This window comes from Pongo abelii, chromosome 11, assembly GCF_028885655.2.
Source record: "Pongo abelii isolate AG06213 chromosome 11, NHGRI_mPonAbe1-v2.0_pri, whole genome shotgun sequence".
NCBI lineage: Eukaryota > Metazoa > Chordata > Mammalia > Primates > Hominidae > Pongo > Pongo abelii.
In genome coordinates, this window is record NC_071996.2 from 55,843,546 (window position 1) to 55,855,540 (window position 11,995).

Genomic DNA, 11,995 nt, shown 5'->3' on the forward strand with positions numbered 1-11,995 from the left:
TTGCACTCCAGCCTGGGTGAAAAGAAACTCCGTTTCAAAAAAAAAAAAGTCAATTTCTCATAAAGGCCTTCCCATTCTCCCAAGATTATGTTAGATTTCTTGTGCTCTGTAATAATCTCTCCTATAATTCTATAATTTATCTTGACAATGCTTAACTACAGTTAGTAATTTTATCTGTCAATCATTTACCTACCTATATGTTTGTCCATCTGTCCATTCATCCATCCATCTACATATCTATCATCTATCCGTTTATTCATCTATCTACCTATCTATCATCTATCCATCCAACCACTCATCCACCCACTAACCTACCTACCTACCTACCTGCCTACCTGCTTACACATCTACCTAGGGTAATTGTTAACATTTATCTCCCTTTTAGATCATAAACGCCATGGAGTTCTTGTACTATGTTAGTCACAGAACAAAACGTATAGTATGTACTCAAGAAATACTTTTTGAGTGAGTGAATGAATGAATAAATGAGTATAATCTGACAAAAATCTTGATCTGTTCAATTGTATTTTGACTATCATGATTATGGAATGTGTTATTCAAAGATTTACAAAGTGCACTAGCAGAAAAGCATTTATCTTTGCTATCCATTTGATGGTATGACTAGGGTGTAAGGAGTATAGGAATAATACTATTTTATATGCACAATGACTGATAATTTTCAAATCAGAGAATAATGCCCTCCATTTCCAATGATGTACATTGATAGATAAGAAAATATAAATCTTTAAAGTAGAATATTAGATAATTTTGCCCTTTTTGGCATGTCATATACACAAAATCATTCAATATGTAGCATTTGTTTTCTGCCTCCTTTAACAAAATGTATTTAATATTTATTCATGCTGCGATGTATCAGTGTTTTTTTCTATTAATTGCTAAGTGTCATTCCATCGTAGGTATGTAAGTTCTGTTGAGTCATTCAACTGGTGAAGGACATGTTAGTTGTTCCCAGCTTGTGGTGTTTCACATACAAGTCATGTGTCAATATAGATTTACAATTTATAATACTTGAATAAATACCAAGAATTTAGATTGAGTGTATATATTTAATGTTATTAAAAACTACCAAATTATTTTCCAAAATTATTGCACTTTTACATTTCCACCAGAAATGAGTTCCTATTACTCAACATTTTCCATAGCAATCAACAGTGTCAATCATTGAACTTTTAGCCATGGTAATATATAAGTACTGATTTCTCATTGTGGTTATAATTTACATATTCCAAATGTCTAATGAAGCTGAATACCTTTTCAAATACTTACATGAAAACATGTCTGTTAAAAAATCTGTCCATTAAAATAACTTTTTCAGATATAAGCAAGTAGAATATTAGAATATCCATAATTACGCTTCCCCATATGAGAAGTCTAACAAGAAGAACCATAAGTTGCCCCATGAGATGGAGAAAAGACATATGATAAAGTTTATTCTTTATTATTTATTTTAAAAATAACAAAATGGGAAAATATAATGATTTTTTTTGAGGCATAGTCTCACTCTGTCACCCAGGCTGGAGTGCAGTGGTATGATCATGGTTCAGTGCAGCCTTGACCTTCTGAGCTCAGGTGATCCTCCTGCCTCAGCCTCCAGGGTAGCTGGGACTAGAGGTGGATGCCACAATGTCTGTGTAATTTTTTGTGTTTTTAGTAGAGACAGGGTTTTGCTATGTTGCTCAGGCTGGTCTCAAACTCCTGGGCTCAGACAATCTCCCTGCCTCAGTGTCCCAAAGTGCTGGGACTACAGGTGTGAGCCACCATGCCTGGCCTATAATGATTTTTTAATATACAAGTTCATTTAAAAATAATCTCTATTTTCTCATATATGTCAATCATGGAGATTCAGGGGTATTTCTCCTTATATATTTCTTGCCCCCAAATCAGCATTATACTTGATAGTGAAAAATGAGCATATACATTAAAGTCAGGAAAAATGTCAGGATGCCCATTCTCATCACTGTCTTTTAACATTGTTTTGAAATTACTGTCAAGGAGTGGGATTGAAAAGATTAGGTGGTGGAAAGACAATGATTTTTGTTTCTAAGTTTTTTCTTTTTTGCTTTATTCCTTTATATGTTATTTATATTTATTACTTTTAAAAAATAAAAACACTATCACTACAAACAGACATCTCTATATATAAAGTTTACATTACATAGCATGGTCTATATTAAAAAAGAATTAGAGTCTGACTCACTTCTCAAACTTGCTAAATTCTGTTACTCTGGACTATTGAGAGCAGAAGATTATAGATTTAGGGATAGGAGTTAGGCAAAAGTAGAAATAAGCCAGGTTGGAGATTTTAGGATGAGAGGCAGACATTAGTTTTGGTCAGTACCACTGTGGAATTTGGAATCAGGTGAAATAAATCATTAAGATTCAGGAGTCAACATAGTCCACCAAGCTTTGAACAAAGGAAGTGCATAGTAAGTACTTCCTACATATCAGGCACAACTTATTTTGGCTGAGTTAATTCTATACATTTTCTTAAAAGGTAGAACTAGCCATCTTTATTTTACACTGGGGCAATATAGAGAGAAATTAAGTAATCTAGGAAGGCTTAGACTTGAACCCATGTCAGTCTAACTCTAAAGACTACACTCTTAACTACTGAAGTATACTTCTACTTATTTGGATGTTTCTCAAGCAGCAGATCTGAACTTCAGGCGAATCTATCAGATTAATTCTGCTGGTTTATCTTTCCCACGTGGACACCATCACTATTTTGAATACTACTTTCAAACTCAGATTTTCCCAGTAATTTACAGGAACTATGTTGATTTTTTAAAGCATTTTTCAGAATTTTTTGCCTATAGGTGTATTTTTCAAACTCTGGATTTGAACCCAGTAATAGGTCATGGAATCAATCTAGTGGATTGTGATTAGCATATTTTTTCTTCTTTTATCTTTTCTTCACTCAGACCCAAAGCTTCAACACTCATTAGGTAAGCTGCTGCTGACAAAAAATATTGTCATGCTAATAGTGTATTTTAAATGTAACAATGCAGAATAGGAATACAGGGATAAATAGAAAATATCAGAGTTTATTAAACATAGTGATGACAAATATTCTGTGAGACATTATTTCCAGATATGCGTAGACACACACACACACCATGATGTATAGATTGCAATGTAAAATATATTCTTTACATTGAAAGGTTTAAAAGCCACTGGCCTATAGAACATCTTGGGTTCAGATTAAGTGCTCTTTTGTTTTCTGATTTTTATTTCAAGTAAATAAGTCTTGTCGCCCTAATAAATATAAACCTAATTGCAAACGTAAAGGTAAAATGGCATACATCTGTAAGTTTATTATTGCACCTGAACTGATGCTTGGCACATAACAGGTTCTCAACAAATATTATTATAATTGTAAATGTAGGTGAAGAGGCTGGGATAGCACTGGGGAGCAGTGGGCATCTGGCCAGATCCATAGCTAAGCTCTCATAGCTCTGACCTCCAAAACTGCTAGACCAAGGCAGGACTGAGAGACACCAAACAACAAGATGCAAGGTGTCAGATAGGAGCACTGATTATTTTATATGGCTTGTTTTTTTTCTGATGATCAATGTGGAAAATATGCACTACAAAGAAATAAAGGGGAAAAATACACCTATAATCCTAAAACTGAAAGATAACCACGATTATTTATAACATTTACAGCCTATTAATATTTGCTACATCTTTCTCCTGTCTTTCCTGTAGTATTACTCTGGTAGTACCCTATGCACGTGCCTTACCATATAATAAATTCTCTTCATAATTATAGTTTTATTGGTTATATAATAGCTAATTCTAGCTCTGTTTCACAGCTTATTCAAGCATTGTCTTACTGTCAAAAAGTTAGATTGTTTCTAATTTGTAATATTATAAATTATGACCTAACAGCTTTATGTAAAACTTTTCCTGATTTTTTTTATGTCCTTGGATTCTCAAAAATGAAATAAATTGATTTAAAAAATGGACTTTTAAAGGCTCTTGATATATATTATGAGGTCTTGGATCATTCATTATGATCACATTTTAAATGGCAAGGCACTGTGTTCTAGGATACTCCACTTAAAGGGCCATTGTATTTTTCATATGGATCGATTTTTGGTGATTTTAATTACCCATATGCGTTTCCTCTTTTGTTACCTGAAAGTATCCATTGAGTTAAATCTAAAAAGTCTCAACTGACCTACAGAGCAATTACCATTTCCCTAATGAATGTTTGCAAAGCCAGAATTTTAACTGTAAATGAGGTTTGTGCATCTATGTTTGGATTGCATATGATGTCTCAGATTTAGGGTACTGATATAGATAAAAGACTTATCCTTTGTTCAAACAATAATAATATACTGTCTTTATTTTTTGGTTGTATGTAGTGAAGCATGTTGCTTTTCTATATTTATCAACACTGCCCACAATGTGAGTGGGTGGAATGGAGGATTAATAAGGAAACCTTGAAGCCAACCTATTTTTATGTGTTGCCTAGTTTATTAGAATAGAATCGTATTTTCTTTCTATTCCTCTAACAGTTTATTTTTTTTCCTCAAGCAGACAGATCTTTGTTGTCTAGGAAAAAAATTTATATAATGCTCCAGTTATGATAAATCTTCTGATATAGGGGGAGATATTTCTGGTGATAAATTAGACATTTTCTGTAGCCTAGCATTTGATCACAACTATCAAATCTGCCAGCATATATTGAGTTGCCATGATGGTAATTAAGAAACATATATTTCACCAAGTTATATTAAGTTCACTCAATTCCTCTGTTCTTTTTTTTCTCCAGGTTCCATTAAAAATCAGATTAAAAGAATACCATGAGAGAATGTGCAAGTTAACCTTTTCTACCTCTCCCCCTTTTCTGCATCTCAGGACACTTTTCAGGACCCCTTGCTATCTCAGGGACTCAGCCAAAGGCATCACAGTAGGTTCAGTCAAAGGCAGTGCTATGTCCCCTTAAACTCATATGTTGAAGCCCTAACCCTAAATGTAACTGTGTTTGGAGATGGAGCCTCCTAGGAAGTAATTAAGGTTAAACGAGGTCATAAGAGTGGGGCCCTGATCCAATAGGATTCATATCCTTATAAGAGACACCAGAGAGCGTGTGTGTGCACTTTCTGTCTTTCTGTCGTCTATTTCTGTCTCTCTCTCCCTGTTTCTCTCCCTGTCTCTCTTTATCTCTTTGTGTGTCTTTCTATCTCTCTGTCTCTCTCTCTCCTGTGCATGTACCAAGGAAAGGCCATGTGAGGACATATGGAGAAGGTGGCTGTCTACAAGCCAGGAACAGAGCCCTCACCAAAAACTGAATTGGCCAGAAACTTGATTTTGGACTTCTAGCCCCTAGAACTGTAAGAAAATATTTCTGTGCTTTTTAAGTTACCCAGTCTATGGTATTTTGTTATGGAAGCGCAAACCAAATACCAGAAGGCGGGGGCCAACAGTTTGAGGACAGGAGTAGGGGGAGGTCTGCTTACTTCTCACCATTTCCTTCTGCACCCTGTGTTGTCTCTGAAAGTGCTTCTCTTTCATAACTGCAGTCCCTCAAAGAAGCCATGCACCCTGAGAACCCACTTCTGACGAAGATGTTTCCACCATGGCTCTGGCTCCCACACAGTGGAAAGTGCTCCTTTCCATTGTCCCTTCTGCCCTAGAGATGGTAATGGCTTCTTGCTGTTGCCAATCTATATTTGCACTACTCACCTCTACTTGTTTCTCAACAATTGCATTATCTATTGTCTTAGTCTGTTTTGTGTTGCTATAACAAAAATACCTAAGACTGGGTAATTTATAAAGAAGAGAAATTTATTTTCTCACAGTTCTGGAGGCTGGAAGTCCAAAATCAAGGTGGCAGCAGATTCAGTTGTCTCATAAGGGCTGCTCTATGCTTTCAAATGGTGCCTTGTTGCTACATCCTCCAGAGGGGAGAAACACTGTGTCCTCACATGACAGAGATGGAAGGGTAAGTGGGATACATGTTACTTGCATCTGCTTTTATATAAGGGTCATAATTCTATTCGTGAAGGAAGAAGCCCTTATGACCTAATCACCTCTTAAAGGCCATACCTCTTAATAACATCACATTGACCAAGTTTCAATACCAGAATTTTGGAGGGGGCATATTCAAACCATATAATCTGGAAAACAGTTTTCTGTAGTAAATCTTTCTGGTTGAAAAACCCAGAGTATGGCTTCAGCTTTCTTGGATAGAGTTGACTGCTACAGAGGCATTTTACTTAACAAGCCTTCATTATTCAGGGTTTAGAATGAATCTTTCAGGTAATAATTGTTGGAGACTTCATGTAACCACTCTGACTTGTCAGATTAGTAATGTGAAGGCTATTCTACCATCATTTTCTACTAAAGTCTTCCTCTTTTATTCTCATAACTCATAATGCATTTAAATGGCAAAACTGCAAATTAAGTTTCTTCCAACATATTATACGTTGCTGCATTCACTTTTTATTTTCACTCATGTTTCTTTTTTCCTCCTCTATCTTACTCAACAAGTTAGTTTTTGTTATAAATATTTTTCGGTTTGAATGAAAAAAAAATGATTGAAGCGAAATGATCCATGATCAAATTTAACACTAGGAGACTCGGAGAAATCATGAACTCAGACGCTGATTTTGTCACTGACTGCTTCAGTAAAATCTTTAATTGTTCTTTAGATGATGTATTGGATGATGAGTTCTGATTCCCACAGATAATTGAGTCCTATACCCCTAGGTTTGATTTTTTTTTTTTTTTTGGTCCACACTTTAAATTGTGCCCAGAAAATTCTCTGGATAGAATTTGATTGCAGATGTCTATTATATTCCGAGGAACACATATCAGTTCAGTCTTCCAAAGCATTTTATAATGGAGTGAAGCTGATCTTGTGATATGGTAGAACACTTATCAGGCCATTAAAATATCCCTCTTATGTAATAGTAGCCAGTTGCAATTGACCAAAAGAAACTTTGATGGGCTTTCACTTGGAAACTTGTGCAAGTATGTTCTTTATTTTGATTTCTTTCCATAGGACCTTCAGTTTTCCATAGCATGTTTCAAAAGAGGGATGAAAGTAAACATGACACAATATTTTAGTTAGGACCTATCTAATGTCTCACAGAGAAGATTTTCTATGAAGTTCAACCGTAAATGCAAATAAAGCATGTTCTGTACACAATTCATTGTCATACTTTGATATTTATCAAACACCCTAGGGAGGCATGATGTGCTTTCTTCCCAATTGCTGTATATTTTCAGCCTCCATCAAAAAGTATTATAATTAAATAAGTATTAATATACTAATAATTTAATTGAAACTATAAAAATAATCTAATTTATAACCTCAGAAAATATATTTTGACCTAAAATTATCAGCATTCATTAGTAAATTGTGTGTTCCTTTATACATTTTAATCTAGTAAATAAGATTCTTTTCTCACCCAATACTGGAATTAGCTTTACCCTGTTTTCAGTAACCTCTTCCAACCCATATGTAACATCATTTATTGTCACAAAAACCTTCTTAGCTTAAGTCTATTATAATTTGTAAATGTACAGAATTTTTCTCTTCTCAAACTTGGTAAGAAATTCCCAAAGTATGAGTGCCTTCATCACCATTATCATTATCAAATAATACTGCTCTTCCCCAAGTGCATGAGGCTGCTGGAGACTACTAAATTGCATTAAATTCTTTCTGCTCCATTTTAGCAAGAGAAATTTGCCCAAGCGTATGCAGTATAGAAAGAGAAAGTGAGAGTTAAATATCACATCCAGATAATACGCTCCGATGTGCTCCACCAAAACTAGCATTTTACAGTAATTCCAGTGTACTGTATGTTTTTGTTCTGAACTAAAACTGAACTTGGGAGGAAATTTCATTTTCGATACTGTAAATTTACCATGAAAGAAATGGGAAATAGTGTCCCTAGGCAGTGTCAGAATGACTGCTGCTTTCCCTTCTCACTGCAATTAGAGTTCTAGCCCCAGGCGGCAGGTAGGTGCAGACACAGGTGACTTGCTTTTGATTGGCAGGCTCATGAAGCAGCTAGATGGGGGATTCCTGGGACTGAGTGGAGGATTAATTTACCTTCAAGGCTGGTTTTGGAAGCCCTGGCTTCCTGACTGAAAAATGTGGATTCTCTTTCATATAGGTTAGAATCAAATGTTGCATTGGCAAGCATCTGAAGGACAACCTCCTAAACAGCCAGCATCACTTGTACAGCTTCTGTAACTGTCATTGGTTTGGTTTTGGTTAACAAGTTTTCATGAGAATTTTATAACTTAGTGTTTACACTTTTAGCACTTGATGCTCTTTTTGCCTGCTTAGAGAGCTTCCTTTCAACTGATGCTGTGGCCCAAACATCAAAACATATGGCATAAGAATATGCTCATTTTCCTGAAATTTATATGTGATTTTCTGACCAAATCACAAATTGCAGGATTAAAAGTATCTTTTCTTAACTTAAAAATAAGAGACTATCCCATCTCTACTAAAAATACAAAAATTAGCTGGTTGTGGTGGAGGGTGCCTGTAGTCCCAGCTACTTGGGAGGCTCAGGTGGGAGAATCGCTTGAACCCGCGAGGTGGAGGTTGCAGTGAGCTGAGATTGTGCCACTGCACTCCAGCCTAGGCAACAGAGTGAGACTCCATCTCAAAAAAAAAAAAAAAAAGAATATAAGTATCATATGAATTTAGTGTTAAGTGAAATAAAATATTTTACAGCAGTGAAATAAATTATTATTATACAGCATTTCAATACAAAAGTAGTTTCCTTCTATCTAGTATTATCATTTAAATCATAATAGAATGATAGTCTTAGAAATCATAGATGACACAAACAAATGGAAAAACATTCCATGCCCATGGATTGCAAGAATCAATACTGTTAAGATGTTCATACTGCCCCCAAGAAATCTACAGATTCAAGCTATTCCTATTAAGCAACCAACATTGTTTTTCATAGAACCAGAGAAAAACTATTCTAAAATTTATATGAAACCAAAAAAGACCCAGAATAAGCAAAGCAATCCTAAGCAAAAACAACAAACCCGGAGGCATTACATACCTGACTTCAAACTATACTATAAGGCTATAATAACCAAAATAGCATGGTACTAGCACAAAAATAGTCATATAGATAAATGGCACAGAATAGAGAACCCCGATACAAAGTCGCACAGCTATAACCATCTGATCTAAGCCATCAAAATTAATAAGTGGAAAAATGACACCCTATTCAATAAATGGTGCTGGAATAGCTGGCTAGCCATATGCAGAAGAATGAAACTAGACCACTACCTCTCGCCATATTCAAATATTAACTCAAGATGGATTAAAGATTTAAATGTAAGACATCAAACTATAAGAATCCCAGAAAAAAGACCTAGGGAAACACAATTCTGGATGTTGGCCTTGGGAAGGAATTTATGACTAGTCCTCCAAAGCAATTGCTACAAAAACAAAAATTGACAAGTGGAATCTAATTAACTTAAAGAGCTTCTGCACACCGAAAGAAACTATCAACAGACTAAACAGACAGCCCACAGAATGGGAGAAAATATTTGCAAACTGTGCATTCCATAGAGGCCAAATATCTGGAATCCATAAGGAACTTAAACAATTGAACAATAAACAATATATAACCCCATTAAAAATTGGCAAAAGATATGAACAGACATTTATCAAAAGAAGACATATGAGCAGCCAACAAACATTAAAAAATGCTCTATATCACTAATCTGCAGAGCAATGCAAATCAAAACCACAGTGAATTACCGTCTCACACCAGTCAGAATTGCTATTATTAAAAAGTCAAACAGCAGCAGATGCTGGCAAGGCTACAGAGAAAAGAGAATAGTTTTACACTGTTGGAGGGAATGTAAATTAGTTCAGCCACTGTGGAAAGTAGTTTGGAGATTCCCCAAAGAACTTACAACAGGACTACTATTCAACCTAGCAATCCCAATACTGGGTGTATAGCCAAAATAAAATAAATTATTCTACCGAAAAGACGCATGCACTCATATGTTCATCACAGGACTATTCATGATAACAAAGATGTAGAACCAGAGTAGGTGCCCACCAACAGTGGATTGGATGAAGAAAATGTAGTACATATACACCATGGAATACTATGCATCCATAAATAAGAATGAAATCACATCTTTTGCAGCAACATTAATGCAGCTGGAGACCATTATCCTAAGCAAGTTAATGCAGAAAAATAATAAAAAATACCACATGTTCTCACTTATAAGCAGGAGCTAAACAATGGATAATCATGACCATAAAGCTGGCAACAATAGACACTATTAGAGGGGTCTAGTAGGGAAGGATGGAGAAGGGCAAGTCCTGAAACCCTAACTATTCAGTACTATGCTCAGTACTTAGGTGACAAGACCAATTGTACCCCAAACCTCAGCATCGCAAAATATACCCAGGTAACTTGAATCTAGAATGAAAGTTGAAATTATGTATATATGTAAAGAACGGTCTTATAGTCTTAACTTTAGCTTCTTTACTAACTCATCCAGGTCCTACTTTAAGTAATTTCTAGACCTGGCTAGTAAACTCTGAGACTGTCCATTTTCACAGGCTGCTGCAGAATAAACTTGGCAGCTGAGGCCTGTTCTTTGAATTTCAGGCAGTTGTATCTAATTACTTACTAGAAAGCTCTTCTTGGATGCTCCTTGGACAACTGAAACAACCTATAAAAAACTGAAGTCATTATTTCCCCTATGAAAACCAGTTTCTACACCAGCATTCCTTAGTTCAGTGAATGTGATCCTACAATGCATTCACATTACATTACATTACACATTACATTTGTTCAAGAAAGAAAGAAACCTGGGAATTGTCCTAGACTTTCTTGGTCCCCCATATGTTCAATTTTATATACCTTCCATATCTCCTCTCCACTGCTACTTAGTTCAGGTTTTCAACATGTCTTGAAGGAAAAGTATGTCAATACCTATGAATGTATGTATGTGTGTGTATGTGCAGGCACACATTAGTGTACTCACACCAACATTCTTTGTAATATTGTAACAATAGAGGATTAGTTATATAAATCATTCATGGATAATACTCCATACAACATAATACTGTGCAGACATTAAAAGATTGATATGTATGTATTTTTACATGTAAAGTTCTGCAGAAAGAAGTGTGTAGTATGGTTCCATTTATAACTTATAATGTATATACATGTATATTTGAGTAAACCTGATTTTTTTGAGTGGGGGAAGAATATAACCTGAAAGTGAATAAGTGTTTACATCGGGGATAGGAAGGAAGGGTTGGGTAAGGAAGAAGGATTTTCTGTTTCTTTTCTTTGTTTTAGGTGATGCTTGCATTTTTTTCTTATTCAGTTCTTTAAAAATCTATTTTTATAATTCCAGTGAATTTCTTCATATTATGATAACTTCTCAGGCCTAAGAAACAAGGGATAAAATTTAAACTCAAGGAACACAAGTATAGGAGTAAAATCGTTTAATGGGATGAATAAAATAAGAAGGTAGCTGGGAAGTACTGAAGTAGAATATTTCCCTGACCCCTTTGTGGGACTTGCCCCAGGGGTGCCTCGTTTACTCATCCCACCAATCTCAACTCCCCGCTGAAGGGAGCACATAAGCGAATGAGTGCGGGAACGAGTGAATGAGTGCTGGAACCAGCTGGCCGCTTGGGTGCCGGCAGGATCAAACTCCACTCGCTCGGATCCATTGCCTTCCACCCCTCATGGGAGGGAGCACATAGGTGAGCGGGTACAGGAACCAGACGGATGCTTTAATGCCGGCTGGAGTGGACTCCGTGCAGGCCCGCAGCGGTATCTAGGCAGGAGTACCCACGACTCCTGAAGCCCCAGAGGGCGTTGTTATGGTGCTGGTTTAGCTCTGCTGTCCGCGGACGGCTTAAGTGTTAACAGTTCAGTGAACCCTTTGCCTTTTCACGTGAGGTAGCTGCCCTCCAGCAGCGAGGGCAAAGGGCCAG

The 11,995-nt window shown here is 36.1% G+C and overlaps 1 non-coding gene and 1 pseudogene across 1 annotated transcript; both read right to left on the bottom strand.

Moving 5' to 3' along the window:
• The window catches only part of LOC100449935 (tubulin alpha-1B chain-like), a 28,861-nt pseudogene extending 17,133 nt beyond the window's left edge, over nt 1-11,728 (bottom strand).
• Nucleotides 2,935-3,005, bottom strand: LOC112132473 (small nucleolar RNA SNORD56). The gene has a single exon (XR_002914239.1). It is a non-coding gene; the product is annotated as a small nucleolar RNA SNORD56 (small nucleolar RNA).
• Nucleotides 11,729-11,995: the final 267 nt, after the last annotated feature.